Source organism: Leopardus geoffroyi, chromosome B4 (assembly GCF_018350155.1).
Source record: "Leopardus geoffroyi isolate Oge1 chromosome B4, O.geoffroyi_Oge1_pat1.0, whole genome shotgun sequence".
Taxonomy (NCBI): Eukaryota; Metazoa; Chordata; class Mammalia; order Carnivora; family Felidae; genus Leopardus; species Leopardus geoffroyi.
In genome coordinates this window covers 66497462-66517110 of record NC_059341.1, presented here as the reverse complement: position 1 = coordinate 66517110, position 19649 = coordinate 66497462, and positions in this window count along the sequence as shown.

Genomic DNA, 19649 nt, shown 5'->3' with positions numbered 1-19649 from the left:
AATATTTGAAGAAGGAGAAGTGAGGGAACAGAATAGCATCACTCTGGTACTAATCTATCTCTCAGGAAACACGAAGGAAATTAGGTTTCTACCAGCAGTCTCCAAATGGATTTTTTAAAGGAAATTCAATTTCAACAGACACAGCCACGGCCTTTCATTCATTGTCTCACCTCAGCTTGAGCCACTGACTTAGTGAATACAATCACCCTCCAGTTATGTAACTGCAAACCAATAAAGGACAGAAATATGCAGTTTCTCTTTTTCATACATATTCTGCAACATGTATTAAAGTATTTATTTATTTATCCAAATGTTTATTTATTTTTGGAGAGTGAGTGTGAGCAGGGAGGGGCAGAGAGAGATGGGGACAGAGGATCCAAAGCAGGCTCTGCATGACAGCAGTGAGCCTGATGCCAGACTTGAACTAACCAACCATGAGATCATAACCTGAGCTGAAGTCAGAAGATCAACTGACTGAACCACCCAGGTGCCCCTTCAACATGTATTAAAGTATTTAAAATAGAAAAGGAAACATGTAACTTCTTTTTGGCAAGAATATCCCTTTTCCTGTAGATGATCTGCTATTTCATGATGCCAGTTGAACCTCCTGGTTGTCATCGATCATTTGATTATGGGAGCAGTCACGAATTTGTATTGGGATGTCTGATACTTGTTCCTCTACCCCCTAAGACTCAATCCTGGCTGCTTATTTTGTAGAATTCCATTTTTCCATCTAACCAATAATAACCTTCTTAATGTCAAATAGTTTACAACATACATGAATGCTAGAAAGTATGTTTAGGATGCATAGTTTCCTATGAATTTTGTGAAATGGATGAATGATTTATAGATCTACACAAAGAATAGAAGATTTACTACAAGCATCATTTCTACTTTAAATACAAGGTTCCTATTGTAAACTGCATGTGAAAATACTCTGAGGTTAATATGACCTCCTTACACATGCAAAAAATCATGTTCTCTAGGAATTATAATCCTTAGAATTTCAAAGCACACCACAACATATTTCACAGAAATGCACTAGATTTTATCACTTATTTTACTTCTTATTTTGGGTGAAAATGTATTTCAAAATATATCCATTTTAAGTATAAGCTCTTGCTATTTGCTTCTGTGTATGGACAGAAGATAGCTTAGACTTTTTCCATGAAAATAATTTTCTTTAACAGTTCTCAACCATTATAAATTAAGATCTGTAATAAGTTAGACCTTTTTATAAAAGCACCAGTGAAAATTCTTGATTATAAAATAGTTTAAATGTAAGTGTGTAAGGTATCATATTTTCTGTATACTAAAAATGCAAAAGGATTTTTAGGGGCACCTGGGGGACACAGCCGGTTAAGCGTCAGACTCTTGATCTCAGGTTAGGTCATGATCTGTGATTTTGTGAGTTAAAGCCAGTTTGTGAGTTCAAGCCATGCATTAGGCTCTGCGCTGATGGTACAGAGCCTGCTTGGGATTCTGTCTTTTCTTCTCTCTGCCATTCCTCAGCTTGTGCTCACTCTCTCTCTCTGTCTTTCTGTCTCTCTGTGTCTCTCACAAAATAAATAAACATAAAAATTTTAAAAATATATAAGAACATTTTTCACTCCTTTTTTGCTTAATATAAGGGACTCAGAAAACAAAAGAATATTTGTATCAACAGTAGCTAACACATATTATGTACTTACTATGTGCTAAGCATTATGCTATATATTGCATTCATAAATTCACATAACCCTGTGGGAGTAAAATCCTTGGGGACAAATGTGTTTTGAAAATTAGAGATTTTCAAGTTTCAAGAGGATAATACAGTGCATATATTGTAGATTATGCAATCCTCAGAAGAGGGCAGCACTCTGTAATCAAACATATTAACATTCCAATAGAGAAACTTATAAATGTTCAAACAACATGGGAAAATGTGGCTGTAAATAACCAACATCAGCTCAGCTTTGTTCTTGCTGCCAGATGAGTTTGCTCCAAACTTAAAGTTTTCAGTTTTGAAAAATTTTGGATTTTATAATTATGCATTATAATTTTGCATTATGCCTTATAACTCCCATTTTACAGATGAGGAAAACTGAGCTGAAGAGTTATAAGGTGGTTTTCCAAGGTCATATTGGAAAGCTAGAAATTGAACCCAGGAAGTCTGGCTCAAAATCTTTCAACCTCTATGATCTATCTACTAACATCCCCTGGGGCTGGATGACTTCCCTTCCTGAGCTGAGCAAGCATTTTGTGTGTGTGTGTGTGTCCCCACAGATGATTTTCTTTAATAATATGTAATTCACAGCCTCACAAGAACTCATGTTCTTTTTAATGTTGAGATGGGATCTACTTATCCATGACCTCCATTCAGTATTCATAGTTTTGCCTCTAAAAACAATAAATAGTATATCCACACCTCCATGACAGTATTTAAAATATTTAAGGATAGTTCTTACTATTTTTCTTTATTTTTCTTTTGTTTATCTAAACACTCCTAGTTTGTTCATATATGCATTCTTTCCCTTTCCATAACAAGTCTAAATGTCTTCTTGCCAAGTACTATATTTTTATTAATGTCCTTTTAATGAATATATCAATGAGATGTTACCTGAGTTTATTTTTATTTTTTTTATTATTTTTTAAGTTTATTTATTTATTTTGAGAGAGAGAGAGAGAGAGAGAGAGAATTTCAAGTAGGCTCTGCACCACCAGTGCAGAGCCCAATGTGGGGCTTGAACTCACTAACTGCAAGATCATGACCTGAGCCGAAATCAAGAGTTGGATGCTTAACTAACTGAGCCACCCAGGCACCCCTGAATTGGTATTTAGAATGGACTACGGCAGAATACTTATCCCTGTGATAAGAACGCCATTCTTCCTGTTGTTGGAAACAAACTAACATGATAGTTTTTTTACTACCTATATGCTGTTTTTGAATTATATTACTCTTGTGGTTAACTAATACCATCTATCATTATCATGTGAGTTGCTAGCAACATAATTTTCCTCATCATTTACTTAGGCAAATTAATTTTTTTAAAAACCAAAATCTAGTACAAAGTATTTATTGTGGTCGTATTTCATAGTTTTTGACCCTTCCAGGATAATTTAGAATCTAGAATCTGTTACTGTTTGGTACCATTTTGGCTGTATAGCACTTCAGTCTCTGCTGATTATCTTCTTATCAGAAGTTTCATCTTTGATCACAATTTCTACACTTGCACTCTCTCAGGGAGGGAGCCAAAACATAAGAGACTCTTAAAAACTGAGAACAAACAAAGGGTTGATGGGGGTTGGGAGGGAGGAGAAGGTGGGTGATGGGTATTGAGGAGGGCACCTATTGGGATGAGCACCAGGTGTTGTATGGAAACCAATTTGACAATAGGTTTCATATTTAAGAAATAAATAAATAAATAATAAAAATAAAAAAAAATAAACTTGTACTCTTATCTTAAAAAATATATTATTTGATCTTCTATATGTGATTTTCTTGTTTATTTTCTCTCTCTCTCTCTCTCTCTCTCTCTCTCTCTCTCTCTCTTTCAAACAGAATGTATATTCCACGAGAGCACAGTATATATTTTGTTCACTGTTATCCAACCCCCCAGCACCTATGACAATGCCTGGAATGTATATGTATTAAATAAATATTTTAACTAAATTCATTGATTGATTAGGTGCACTTAATATTTTCATTGGGGCGTTGGTAAAACTATTATACAGCTAGATGGCTAAAGATAGAATCTTATGGCAGGTAATAGCTTGCTAATATTGGTACATAGCCATTAAAAAATAACTTCAATGTTTGATAACATTTTAAATTAAAGATATCTATGAAGTTTTCTTTGTAATGTTTATTTGAGAGAGAGAGATTGCATGCACACACATGCCTGGGGGAGGGACAGAGAGAGAGAGAGAAGGAGAGAGAATCCCAAGCAAGCTTCACACTGTCAGCCCAGAGCCTGATGCAGGGCTCCATCCCACAAACCATGAGATAATGACCTGAGCTGAAAACAAGAGTTGAATGCGTAACCAACTGAGCCACCCAGGCACCCCAAAAATATCTATGAAGCTTTTAATTACTATTTCACTAAAGTAATCGTATATTTCTCTTTGACTTTTTCCTAATCAGTGAATAAGCAATACTATCAAAAAAGCATTTTACAATGATTTACTTTGGATAAGTGATTATGCCTCTTAAGGCTCACCTTCTTTTTCTCATTTACTTATAAATACTTTATTAAATAATTAATTCCACAATTACTAAAAATAGACTCTTAGTCATTTCAGTAGTTACTCATTCTTTGCTTTTAGAAATTGGAAAATTTGCTACTAATCAATCTGTCAAAAACTATGTGATTTCTCTGAATATACATGTTCTTGAGTGGCATGTAAATGCTTTTTCTGCCAGTCTATTATAATATTAACCAGGACCTCAATACTTGAACACATTAAGACTGTCTCTTCCTTCTTATTATTTCCTGTAATGAAGTGACACTGCTTTTTTCCATTGTTTGTTGCTCTTTGCAATTACTGGGCAATTACTTTGCACTTGGGCATGTATCTTCTTTTCTGTAACTGATTTATATGTCATTTTCATCAATCAGCAACTCATTCCTTCTTTCTCCCCATTTACTTTTATATAATGATGATAATAATAACACAACTAATGAGATGTTACATGTGCTTTATTTATTTATTTATTTTGACGGCGGGGTGCAGAGAGAGAGGGGAAGAGAGAGAATCCCAAGCAGGCTCCGTGCTGTCAGCGCAAAGCCCCATGAGGGGCTCAACCCCCCAAACCATGAGATCATGACCTGAGCCAAAATCAAGAGTAGGATGCCTAAGCGATTGAGCCACCCAGGCACCCCACATGTGCTTTTTAAATTTATTCTTATTTAATCCTCTAGAGATGAGGGTTTCTATTATCCTCATTCTCAGAAGTAAGGAATGTTCCAATGTACTTGGTTATCTTACAAATATATTTCAATTCATGCAAATCAAGGGGTCTAGGGCAATGGCTGCCATAGTAAAATCAGAAATCAGTTTGGTGGCTCTTAATCAGATGATCTGGGTTCTGATCACTGGATTGATCAAAGAACTCCATTATTTCTAGCTCTGTATTCTAGTTTGGCAATAAATCTAATTTCCCAAGATAAACTGTAACAGGTGTAAAAAGAGAGTGAAAAGAATTTGCTTTTGTGGGAAAAAGACAGATTCATTTGCTGTTAACTAGTTTACTTTTTAAAAAAAATTTTAAAGTTTATTTATTTTTGAGGAGAGAGAGGAGGGCAGAATGAGAAGGAGACACAGAAGTGAAGCAGGTTCCAGGCTCTGAGCTGTCAGCACAGAGCCTGATGTGGGGCTCGAACTCATGGATTACAAGATCATAACCTGAGTCAAAATTGGACACTTAACTGACTGAGCCACCCAGGTGCCCCTAATTTACTACTTTAATATTCTAGTAAATAAAAATATAATGTGCCCTTCTTTAGTAGTAATTACTGTAAGACTTTGCAGGGGGAAGTACATTATTTATCATTGTCTTCTATTTAGAAATGAAGCAAATATTTTTCTTTCAAGAAAGTTGGATTTAAGTTGAAAAGAGTGAGTATAAAAAGTCACTGTTAAAAATATGAAGTCACTTTTGATGGCATGATGAGAACCGATTAAAAGCATTTTCTACTTCGAATGTCCTTAGAGTCATTTAGTGTTTTTAGTCTCATAATTTGAAGGTTTCAAATGTATATTCTTTTCTCTCTTCTAATCTTTCCAATTTGTATTGAAAAGACTGAATATTTTTTTAAAAAATAAGAAGAATTTAGAAATGTATTTTTTCATTTCCTACAATTTATTTTCAGGGAAGCTAAACAGGGTTTATAGACTTATCTACAAGAAAGCCTGTTTATATGTATGTTTTCTCTAAAGCAAAAACCTAAATGGTAAAGTAAAATGCCCTCTCACAAGGACAAAGGACAGACCCACAAGTACAGCCAACCCTATCTAGAGTGGTATAAATTCATGGGTTAATGGGATATTTTGAGTTTGAATAAAAGTCTTCTCCCCATACAAATTGTAATAATTCTGGTCTATCACCAGTAATTTAGTTTCTTATTGTAAGTTATTTCTTGCCTTAGGAGGCAACACTGTGACCCAAGAGGCAGCCCATTAGAACTTTCATCACTTGGCATGCACTCCTTGATCACTTATCTCACGTTTATCAAAAAACACACCTTAGTCAAAAGAAAAATACCTTACCAAATAAGGGTAGTTTTTTTGTTTCTTTTTATTTATTGAGAGAGAGTGAGAGAGAAAGAGAGAGAGAGAGAGAGAGAGAGAACACTTGTATACACACAGGGAGGAGCAGAGAGAGAAGGAGAGAATCCCAAGCAGGCTCCTTGCTGCCAGAGCAGAGCCCCAAGTGGGAATCAAACTCACGAACTATGAGATCATGACCTGAGCCAAAATCAAGAATCAGATGCTTAACCAACTGAGCCACCCAGGTGCCCCAAGAAGGGTCGTTTTTAGTGGAGTGGAAACATCTTGAACTGGAAGTGCTGCATGGAGAGCACAGGAAGAAAACGTGATGTATGGGTTTATATTTCTTCACAGGACAGAACAAGAGTGCATTCATTTTTCTAGGTTATTTTCTTCACCTGTCAGGGAATTTTCTCATTGAAAGGAATGCATTTTCTCCTGCACATATTATCAATACTCAGTAATCAACACTCCATTTCCTTGTAAGTAGATCTTCCTGTCAATTGGTTTCTATTGCCATGTATAAAAATAATGGAAAGTGGAGGCTGCTGAGTTTGAGTAAAAGCTTCCTAAAATTTGAGTTTTTTTTTTTCTTGTTGCTAATCCATTTTGAAATGTGCCTGCAGTTATCTGAGTTAGTAGTTGTTTTTATATTAGGCTTCAGGCTCAGACGGGGATAAGACTAATTTAATAGGTTCTTATTCTGTAAGGCAAACAGCATACCTTGATTTCCTCTGGACAAGAATCTTGATTACAAAGTTGGTTAGAGTTTATTTAACTTCGTTATCTAGCTGAAACTTAAATGAGTAAGGGTTTTATAACTGAGGACTTTATGAAGACAGTAAAGGACATATGCAATGGTGATGGAATCTGTATTATTGCACAGTCAGCTGGAATGTAACTGTATACAACAAACTACATAATCCTTATGTGCGTTGTGATATGAATAGTAATCTCTCTTCATTACAAATTATCTAATTTCTTTGCCAAGGAATGACTAAAGAAAGTGATTCTACTCTGGTCCACTTTAATTTTCCTTTTCCTTTTTTTTTTTTTTTTTAAACATCTAAGTTCCACTTTTTCTTTTATATATGGTTTACCCCAATGCTTTGCTGGTGACATTAAGAATGATCACCTTTTTGATATTATCAACCACAAAGTTATCAGTCTTTTTATGTAAATGAAATATAAAATTTTAAACACAGAATTTCATAAACTGGATTCATTTAAAAAATAAATCTAGGGGCACCTGGGTGGCTCGGTCGGTTAAGCGTCCGACTTCGGCTCAGGTCATGATCTCACGGTCCGTGAGTTCGAGCCCCGCGTCGGGCTCTGTGCTGACAGCTCAGAGCCTGGAGCCTGTTTCAGATTCTGGGTCTCCCTCTCTCTCTGCCCCTCCCGTTCATGCTCTGTCTCTCTCTGTCTCAAAAATAAAAATAAATAAATAAATAAATAAAATAAATCTACTTTTCCCCTTCACAATGAGTGGCACACATTCATTACAAAAATTCAGGTAAAGAGAAGATAAGAACCACCCACACTGTATCTATCTTTCAGATTTTTAATACATCCTCTTGTACATAAAATCTTAAAGCCACTCTATATTCTGTTTTGTACCCCTTGTTCACTTAATATATCAAAGTCTCCTTCTTTTCCAACATACAGAGTTCTATGATATTTTTCTAATTAAAATAATTGTTTTTAGGGGCGCCTGGGTGGCTCAGTTGGTTGAGCGTCCGAACTCACCGCAGGTCATGATCTCACTGCTCATGACTTCAAGCCCCGCCTCAGGCTCTGTGCTCACAGCTCAGAGTCTGGAGCCTGTTTCCAGTTCTGTGTCTCCCTCTCTGCCCCTCCCCCACTCACGCTCTGTCTCTTTCTCTCAAAAATAAATGAAGTTAAAAATTTTTTTTAAAAATTAGAAAAAAATTTATTTAGGGCGAGAGGGAGCGCAAGTGGGTGGGGAGAGGAATAGAGGGAGAGTGAGATTGAATCAAGCAGCCTCCACATTCAGCACACAGCCCACAGCAGGCTTGAGCTCATGACCCTGAGATCCTGACCTGAGCCAAAAATCAAGAGTCAAACTGAGACACCCATGGGTCCCAGAGTTCTATGACGTCTGTAATGCGCATATTGAAAGTCATTTAAATAACCACTATTTTTGAACATTTAGTTTACTTTTTTCCCCTATTATAAATAACACTGTGGTAATTATCTTTGCAGCTGAATATCTGAGCACATATATAATGATTTCTGAGAAATGGATTTGCTGGATGAAAAGGAAAACATGTTTTAGGACATATTGCACAGGCATTACTATATTGTCAGCTGTTGTTTAAAAACACTGCCAAATACTACTTTCCATTAGCGTCTGCAACTGCGTATTTTTGGAAATGTGAGTTTTTAATCTAAGTGTTCTGATCACAGCCATGGCATTCTTCTCTTGCAGTGCAGTGTGGGGAGTTTTATGAACTTCTGTCTCTTCAGTTGGAAAGACTGAAATTTATTTAAAATATTACCCTCTAGATAGAGCAAGGACTCTGTTCAAACACCGGATGCCACAATTCAGAAAATGTGCTTTTAAACGCTTTACAGCAATTTGTGTGGGCAAAGCTTGTACAATTCAGAATCCAGTGCATGCTGTTCATCCCCCTAAGGTCTTTAGGATCTGGGGGTGCAGGAGCTCTATATCCTCTTGGTCGTTCTAAATCTCAGTTCCCACCTGCCTGAGTCTCTCCATGTCACTCATGTTTTTCTTTTAGGGCATTCTCTCTTCTCTCTGCCACAAAGATACAAATGTTGAACTCACTCCAGCCTTCATCTATTTAAATACCAAATCACTTATTTACTCATCCAGCAAGTATTTACTGAATGTCTAACCTATGAAAACACTGGTTCTAGGATACTAGGAATATGGCCATTAACAAAAAAAGAACCCCCTGTTCCATTGGAGCTTACATTCTAGTGGGGAAAGACAGGCGATATAACAGAACATAAGTGATACACATAAGGTATTAGGCACTGAAAAGGACTATGTATTAGTTTTCTAGGGTTGTCATAACAAATTATTACCAACTTGATGGCTTAACACAACAAAATTTTATTCTCTCACAGTTCTGGAAGCCAGTGTCCAAAATCAAGCCTCCTTCAGGAGGCTCACAGGGGATAATCCTTCTTGTTTCTTGCAGCTTCTGCTGGCACCAGGCATTTCTCAGCAGGAGACAGCACAGCTCTGGTGTCTGCCTCCCTATTCTCATGGTCTCCTCCCCTGCATCTCGGTCTCAATTCTCCCTCTGCCTTTCTTTTCTAAGAACTGATGTAGCATTTCAGGCCCACCCTTAAATCCAGGATGATCTCGTCTCAACATCCTTAACTCAATTACAACTGCAAAGTCCCCTTTCCTAAATAAGATCAAAATTCACAGGTTCTGGACAGACATACCTTTTTGGAGGGCTACCCTTAAACCCACTATAGAGGGCAAGAGTGTGTGTATATGGAGGAATCATTTTTTTTTATTTTAATTACATAATAGTTAACATACAGTGTTATATTAGTATCAGGTGTACAATATGGTAATTCAACAATTCTATACATTACTCACTGCTCCTTAAGATAAGTACACGCCTGGGGTTCCTGGGTGGCTCAGTTGATTAAGCGTCTGACTCTGGAGTTCAGCTCAGGTCATGATCTTACAGTTTGTGAGATCCAGCCCCATGTTGGGGGTCTGTGCTGACAACATGGAACCTACTTAGGATTCTCTCTCTCTCTTTCCCCTCCCTCGCTTGTGAACACACACACACACACACACACACACACTCTCTCTCTCTCTCTCTCTCTCTCTCTCAAATAAATAAACTTCTAAAAAAAGATAAGTTTCACCCATCCCTGCACCTACCTCTCCTCTGGTAACCACCAATCTGTTCTCTATAGTTGAGTCAGGGTTTTTTCGTGTGTTTGTTTTTTGTGTTTTTTGTTTTGTTTTGGTTTTGGTTTGTCTCTCCCTCCCCACTTCCCACCCCCGTGTTTTTGTTTTATCTCTTAAACTTATGGAGGAGTCAATTTTAAATAGCATGACAGAGCCTCAATGAGAAGATAATGTTTAGAGACTGAAAGGGAATAAAATTTAAGTCACGTGGATGGATATTTTTCTCTTCCTCACAGAGAGGACAGCAAGAGCAAATACGTAGAAGCTAAAGTGTTTCTAGTATGTTGAAAAGCCAGGAGGCCTGAGTAATTGTATCTTCTATTATGAACTCCCAGATACTGAAATAATAATGATGATGCTAACAAATATATACATATTGCTCCCCTTTTAATTGGCAGTATACCCCCCAATCTTCCCTACATTTTACCTCAGAATTTTCAGAACCTTCATCTGCATGCCCAGAGTCTAAACAATAGACCGTTTCTCTAGATCTCACCTACTCTCCTCAACCAGTCTTTGTAAACAGAATACTAGAGATTTGATTCTCTGCTAATGTGAATTATGGTCTTTTTGTTTAATGTTTATTTTGAGAGAAAGAGAGACAGAGCACGAGCAGGGGAGGGGCAGAGAGAGAGAGAGGGAGACACAGAATCTGAAGCAGTCTCCAGGCTCTGAGCTGTCAGCACAAGGACTGACGTGGCTTGAATTCACAAGCTGTGAGATCATGACCTGAGCCAAAGTCAGATGCTCAACCGACAGAGCCACCTAGGTGCCCGTGAATTATGGTCTCAACAAACAACAATTTGCTTTTAAGCAAAATTTTTACCTTTACATTTACATTTTACCTAAATATTTTAAAATACCAGAAATTTTAAAAACTTATTTTCTGAACTTTATTCTGTGTTATCATGATGTGTTTTTACATTTGCATCCCCACCGTCTCAAACTCTACTGTTCTTTAAGACATGCTTTCTTGATTCCAGATCTCTTTTGATTCCCTTGACTTTGTCCAAAATCCACTATGACACCCAGCCTGTGCCATCACCACTATCCAATCCACCCTATTTCTCCCCTCATGGATATTTATTTGAATCTCATTGTCACCTCATCTGTGCTCTCTAATTGCTCATGATTACAACCTTCACTTACACTTTGTTTCCCATCTTATGGGGCCATATAATTATACGGCAAGAAAACAATATTGTTTGGTTTCCCACCTGAAATCTCTTTGGGCCAAGCCTGCTTGCCTCCTACCCCAAGGTCAACTAGTCCCAGGCTAGGAGGTATATATTAACAGTAGGCCATGGCTAAATAATGAGCACTCTACTTTTAGTTCACATATCTTCGACTACATTATTGATGGGGTTCTTGAGCAAATGGCTAAGAAAGAATTCTTGAGATGTCCTTGGTGCAAAAAGGTGATTTTATTAAAGCACAGGGACAGGACCTGTGGGCAGGAGGAGCTGCACTGGGGTTGTGAAGAGTGGCTGATTATATATTTTTAGGCTTGGGGAGGGAAAGACATAGAGTTAAAGTAAGTTTCTAAGGAATTTGAAAGCAAAACTTTCAGGACGTTGAGGGGCTAGCTACTGCTAAGATAAGGTTACTTTTAGTCTTCAAGAAAACAAAAACATTAAGGAAGTAAGGCAGCCATGAGTTGCTTGAGGAAGGTCATGCTGTGCATGTTTCAGGTATCTGTCAGTGGGCTGCAAACTGTAAGATTTAATTTAAGTTACATTTCTCTCAACTTTGTTTCCCTTAGCAGTATTGCCAGGGTTTTGGTGAACTTGGTTCTTTTCCTGTATCCCAAATTTATAGTGACTGAGATTTTGCTTCATTTCTCTTACTCCTACTAAAAATATTTTTGCCTGCTCTCTCAATTCTGCCTGGTAGTCTTTACCTCAACCGCCTCATTCTCATCCCTGACCACCTAGATCCTGCTATAACTCTGCTAATGATAAGCTAGCCACCTAGAGTGACCTCTGCTGATTTCCTATCACCTAGACTTGGGTCATCACATGCTCTGTCCCTACGTGGCTACACAGCTTGATTTTCATCTCAGTTCAGATCTTTTGTATTAGTATTCCCTCAAGGTCTTTGTTTATGGTTTCCTTAGATTCATCTCTAGGATAACAAAACCCTATCCTTGGTGGCATGTTCAGAAGAGCCCTCTCTTTTCATTCTCTGGTGTGTCTTATCAGTATTCAGTCCTTGGAGCAGAAATTTATTATATTGCTATAGTCCATGTTTAAATTTCTTCAATATTCCTTTTTTAAATGATAGCACTAACACTCCATCCTTATAACTATTAAAAGTCTGTTCTTCTAAAAGTCATTTTTGTTTTTGTTTCCCTTTGAATAGTGAATCATGAACATTCCTATTCACTGACTAATCTAGCAAGACAAGTCGCTCTATTATTGTCTATGAATTTCAACTGATTATTCAGGGTAATGGTGTTTCTTGACTTAAATGAATAAAATGTTATTCACTTCAAAAGCTTTTAGAAACATGTGTTTAGTGTTGTTTAACAGATTGGAAGCTTGGGCTCTAAATACACATATACTTTAGACATTTTTCTTTAGGGTAGTTAATTTTGTTTTATCTCTGAGTATTCTTGTGATTGCTGTTAAACTGAAAGTAGTATTATGGAATACACACCTTCTTTTTCTGTAAGTTGAAATGATAGCTCTTAATTTTACCAAATACAGCACATTTTGAAAGCCACAACATTCTTTTAGTCTATTTGCATTAATAGGAAAATAATTGTTGGAAAAGCAGATGCCTAGGCTTTTCGCACAACTGCTATCTTTCTAAACCCATAAATAAATGAAAAGCAGGAGATATAAGATTTTATTTATGCATCCAGTTATGAGAATTCACTTGGATTTAATGGTTTTTAGTAGTAATGTCATAAAAGCCCATAATATTGTATTTTATTTAGGTTTGGATGTATGTAACAGAAACCCAAAATGGTAGTGGTTCAGACATGATGAAAGTTTCTTTCTTTCTCTCATAAAAGTCTGAATTTATATAATTAAATGTTGTTATGGTTGCATAAGAGTATCTGGGTATCCAGACTACTCCTAGATTTCCTTGGACGTATGGCCTTCATTGTAAAGTTTCAAAGTAGAGATGGCTCCAAGAATCACATCCTTGTTCCACCCAGCAGCACACATTGTGTTCCAAAAGCATAGTGAAACAAGTTGTCAGGGACACACCCCCTCTTGTTAAGGACATGGTGCAAACATGTTATATGCCACTTCCAGTTGCCTTCTCTTAGTGACAACTTGGTCATGTGTCTATACCTATTTGCAAAGGAAGCTAGGACATGAAGTCTTTATTCAGGCTAGCCATATAACTGTGGCTGACCATCAGTCTATCACACAACTGAAATATTTTTATTAATATATTCTATATAAATGTAAGTTTTATTGGGATGAAATTCAGTAAGACAGTGGTACCCAAACCTTTCTTCCAACCAGATGTGAAACCCAACATATGAACTAGAAAAGGATGAACTGATTAAAATGGAGGGCACAGGAATGCCAGGGATGTCACTCAAATGCCCCTGCCTCCTTCTCCCCCATAAACACACTCTCACAAAAGAGCCTGAGGCTCTTAGGGTTTTGTGGATCAGTATATAAAGTACTATTTTGGAGTTTTAAAGAGGTATTGATGTGAAATAAAGAGTGTATTTTGAGTGTTGTTAAAAAAAATCAATAGGCATTGCTAAGAATACAAATGATTTTATTGAGGGCAAGAACAACTTTAAATAAGATTGCTTCAACTTTTGGTTGAATAATTTCCAAAAGATATTCATGTTATAATCACCTCCTTGGAGAGTCATACAATATTTTTTTATGAGCAAATAGCCACAATACTATCTCAGCATTGTGAAGCAATTATTAATTCTTTCATCAAATTCTTATTCTGAGGAATTTTTTGTAATTTATATTTGAAATAAAAAGATTTTGCAAATAAAGAAATAACCAGGCATTTAAAAAAGCTTAATTAAGGGCTTCTCTGTGCTCAACTTTAGGAAATATTTTCTATTTTATCCTTAAAACAAATCCGCAAGTGTGCCAGGTAAATGAAGTGTTGCTGAGCCTAACTTTCAGTCTTCAAATGCAATAAAGTCTTGCTTTTATGATTTTTTAAAAGCAGTTTTATCATAGGAAGGCATATTGATTCTGTACTGTAGCTTTGAACCACATCAACAGAGAATCGTAATTATTGAATCATTTGTTGGGAAGGGGACTACTGGTCACGTCCAGTGATCCATCCAATGTTTACATATACTCTAATGGGGTTCAAGCCATTAATAAGTTCTTCTATGAGTGGAATTTGATTTAAAGAACAAATACGTTATGACTGATGATGTGGTTTTTCTTTTTTTGTGTTTCTTCATTATATATTTTTTGGAAGACTAAAATTATTATTGCTGTTTCCTTAAAAACAGGTAGAGGTAAGACTTGAAGACAAAGAAAATGTTAAGTTACCAAACCTGCTTATATTTGATTATGAAGAAAGTGGTTGCTAATTGTTCATGATCTTAATCATGGGTGACCTGGGGGAAGATTACCTGGGGAGAAATTTAATTGTGGTTTGAAGTAGGCACAGGGAAGGTGGCCCAGAACTTGGATTTTTATAGCTCCCTAGGGATGTCTCCAAAAAATTTAGAAAAAAAGCTTTACAAAATTATTATGAAAATTTTAGTAATGGGGCTCCTTTTCTGTCAGTCTACTAGAACATTTTCTAGCAAATGAATCATGTGAACAGCAATATGACTAGGGTGATAGAATACAGAGTTGAATTTCTGACATTAGACCAACCTGGGAGGGATAAAGCCTATAGTAGTTTTCTATTGCTGCTGTAATGAATTGTCAAAACTTGGTGCCTTAATACAACACACATTTATTTTCTAACTGTTCTGGATGTCAGGAGTCTCTAAATCATTTTCTCTGGGCTAAAACCAAGGCATTACCAGGGCTGTGCTCTCTCTGGAGATTCTAGGTGAAAATTCTTTCCTAGAGACCACTGACTTTTTTTGGCTCATGGCTTCCTTTTCCTATCTTCAAAGTCGGAAACAGCATGTTGAGTTTTTATCACATTACATTATATTTCCACTTTCTCCCTTTTCCACATGTAAGTACCTTGTTTTTGCATTGGATCATATGGATAATCCAGGATAACCTCCCAATTGTAAGGCCATCTGATTAGCAAACTTAATTATATCTGCAACTTTAATTCCCTTTGAAATTTGCTATGTACTCTTAAATATTCATAGGTTAGGATGAGGATTGGGATATGGATTAAGATGCAGCATCTATTGGGGGCCATCATTCTGTCTACACAAAGGTTTTTAAGCAATGTATTAGTTTTCCAGGACAGTCATAAGAATGTACAACAAATTGGGTAACCTAAATGACAGAAATTGATTGCCCCACAGTTCTAGAAGCTAGAAGTCCAAATCAAGGGGTCAGCAGGGGTGGTACCTTCTTAAGGGCTGTGAGGGGCATGTTTCAGGCCTCTCTCCTTGGCTTAGAGATGGCTGTCTTCTCAGTATGTCTCTTTACATTTTCTTTCTATGCACATCTCTGTATGCTGACATTTCAGGGTCATTTAGGGACTGACATCCAGTCATACTGGATTAGGATCCATCCTATTGACCTCACTTTAACTCGATTCCTTTCAGAAAGACCCTTTGTCAAAATAAGGCCATACTTTGAGATACTGAGGGTTAGGACTTCAAAATACTCATTGTGAGGGGCTAAAATTCAACTCAAAACAGGCAGTATCTCTAAAACCTGAGATACGAAGTTCTTAACCACATTGTAGGAACTGAGATTTTAAGGAAGAAATATTTTATTGTCTGATCAGATTTACTTAAATAAGGAGGGAGAGAATGTATTGTTATATTTTTAATACTTCTCCTCAGCCAACATAAAACACATTTTCTATCCACCGTCCCTCTAATTTAATAATTAAAAAAAGTCACCATTATGGGGCCATAAAGTCAAATTAAAATCCCATTGTGCTAGAGTATTTTCAAATAATTAGCAATAAAAATCTAGGTGGCAAATTTACAATTACTTAAAATATATGAAATGTAAAATTTAGTAGAAATATTGTCTACACAGTTAAGTGCCTGCAGTCAGTTCTGAAACGTTAATCGCTCTCATTAGTAATGTTCTTGTTTCCTGGGAAAAATGGTAATGTTTATACCCTCACATAATACATTAGCATCTCTTTTCTTTTCTTTTTTTTCAGTCCTCAAGGAAAAGAGAACTGTGTTAAAACTCTTTCCCTCTCTCTCTGAGAGTACATCAATTACTGTCAATGGAGGAGGGCCTGTGCTGTGCACAGTCAAGTACTATGTTTCACGGGCATGAAAACATAGTAAAAGAGCAAAGAAACATGTCGCTTGCCCTGGAAAATCAGTCAAAGGGGAACCATAAATTGGAAACATTGAAGAGAATTTAGAATCCTTCCCAACATCACAATATAGTGCCCCAATATCTCTGCAGGAAAAGAAAAAGGGACTATATGAAATGTGGCACACAGATGTATAAACTCAACCTCATTAATATATCTACTATTCTCCTTATTAGATTATGCCTCCTCCATCATACTTTTGGGAGGAGAAGATATTGTGAATAATGCCTGCCATCTAGGTTTTTATTAATGTGTGAACATCCAACACACAACCTGACATGTTTTAATTAAAACAAAATTAAAATTCCTACTTAGTACAAATGAACCCTAGTCCAATGGTGTGAAAGCCAGACTTTAAGAATAGTTGTGTGGCTAACTTCCTAAAAGTTAGATTACCAGGTCTAGAACCTCTATTAATTGTAAAGAAAGCTGAAAATAATTAATTACAAGTCAAGTTGTTCAAGTTTAGTTTTATTCATATCCTGAAATAGGGCATCATGAGTGAAAATCATGAATAAATGCACCTGACTGGGGCTGAACTTCCACAAAACAAATGAATTCCAACTCTTCTCACATTGGGTAATGGAGGATTCCTATGTATGGTACGCACATGCAGACACACTTCCTCACGCAACAAAGTCAGACATCTCTGTTGTAGGATGATGCCATTAGCTACTTATGGTCATAGGAAGAAACTTTATTAAAATAGACTTGTAACTTGTTTCCATGCCCTTCACTTGGTACCGTAAATACAATTCAATTTTTCTATTTTTCAAGAAGGATTGTTTGATACTGGACATTGGCATTTTGTTTGCCGCTCTTACCAGACATTTAACAATTACATTTATAAACTTGACAAGAGGTTTTAGAAATTGGCTGAGAGCCTATGATGGGGAAATTTACTTCATTTTTTTTTTTTTTTGCTTCTGTTTTCTCCTCATAGGAAGACATTTGTTCCTTGTAAATAACTTCCTTAACTGTGGTATAGCCCCCAGAAGTCCATGCAGTCACTGTGACCTAGCTAGCCTTGTCAGGATGGTAGGGGCCCTGGTGTCAGGCAATATTCAGACCAGCCAGGGCCCCATTGTCACCTCCTTTCACTGCTGCTTACCATGGCTAGACATAAAGGGCAACAGTAATTACTTCTCAAAAGGTAGGCACCTGGGAAGGCATTTTTTGGTGATAGTGAAAGGCAGTTAAATTAATAAAGATACCCCTAGAGAAAAACAGAATAAAATTTGAAAGGCCAAAAGAAAGTTTATTTTAAAAGAAATAATACTTTTTTTTTTTTGTCCTGGTCAAGACTTAACAGATCTTTCTCCTCTTTCCTTAAGAGGAAACAAACCCCATATCACTCTTATAAAACACTGCCCCCTCTGTAACTACATTCAGTGAGGCATAAATTATTGTAGGTACACTTGTGGCTACAACATATGATTTTCTGTAACTATTTGAGATATTATAATAGAAGGAAATACTCTGTCATTTGGGTCATGATCATAATCCTGACAGAAGGCCCATGGATGGGTAAAACAGACTTCTCCAGCCTAGACTGGGTTCAGCCAAGAGCCTCTTCACTTTGTTAGTGAAGATTGTCCCTGTTCTCATGAATCATGTGGAAACCACATGCGGCATCCTTGCAAGGGTTCAAGGAGCCTGATCTTCTTTCCTTATTATCTGAGGTTTGAACTCATAGAGGGAAGAATATAACATCTTTTATTCTAAATTGTCTGTGCTTATAGACACACAATCCTAAACTAACTCCAGGATTACAAAAGAGTTTTAAAGAGCCTAAGTGTACATACCTAGCAAAAGTGGCAAAAATCAGGTCTAATTCTTTCCACTGAAATAACATGAAAGCAATTGTTTATCATCTATAATATTCTTTCTTATGTTTCATTTTTTCTTCAAACCACTCATAAGTACTATAATAATATTATCTAATATGGAGTCTAGAAAATAGTACTCTACTGGATGCAAAACTTTGATACACCAGAACAAAAATAAGAAAAATATAGCCTAGCCATCTGTGTGTAAGAAAATCTTATTAGAAATATATATATATTACTATCATGTATTGCTCATGACTATGCACATTAATTTTTTATAAAGTAAGTATTAATATCACCTAAATTTACATGTTTGTTTTACATCTGCACCTGCAGTATTTATGTGTCAATTTGTTGACATTTGTGAAGGCTTTAAGCAGGAGGTAAGCTGAAACTGTTATTAAACAGATATTCAAAATGTTAGTTAATTTGATTAATTGAAGGAGGAGGATCCAAGCATTTAAATGTCATTATATTGCATTTTTTCAGCTTCACGTGTATTTAATCACCTGTAGGGAGTTTGTAGCCAAATCATATTCTCTATGGCATAGTTTTTCTTGTCAGGTTATACTTATCTTTTCTTAAGTCTTATAGTTGGACCGGTTTTCCTGGGGTGGGTGAATAGAAAGAAATGGGTCTTTGGGTAATTAGTCTTTGAAGTCACACATTTTCCTTGAATGCATGGTCAACTTCATGCCTCTATTTGTTTGCTATACCTACTTCTGTGCCCTGATCAATCAGGCACTAAGTAACAAGTGTTACTTATATATTTTAGACTGTATTAGAAGAGTTTGCTTATGTGCTTGTTTCTTTTTAATAGCTCATATTACATATAGTAGGATTAGAGAATGTTAAGACAGTCGGCAAGTAAGAAAGATTGGGTTCTGTAAATCATGGTCCACAAAACCCAGAGTTTGCACAAACCAAAAGTAAAATGCTGTTGTCAGTCCTTTTAGCTATAAAGGTGCAGTGACCATATTATTGAAAATTAATCTAGGGCTCATGGTTTGGGCCATGAAAACATACAGAAGCATATATTGATAAAAATATAAATAAGCCAAAGCAAGATTGCAGTTGCAGAGGTAGAACTGAAAGCTCTTTTGCAAATGCTGTCATCTAGATAATGTCATTTGATAGATAAGACATAGATAGATAAGACATAAAAAATCTCTTGACCCATGGAGTTTTTGAAATCGAAGATTGATTATTTT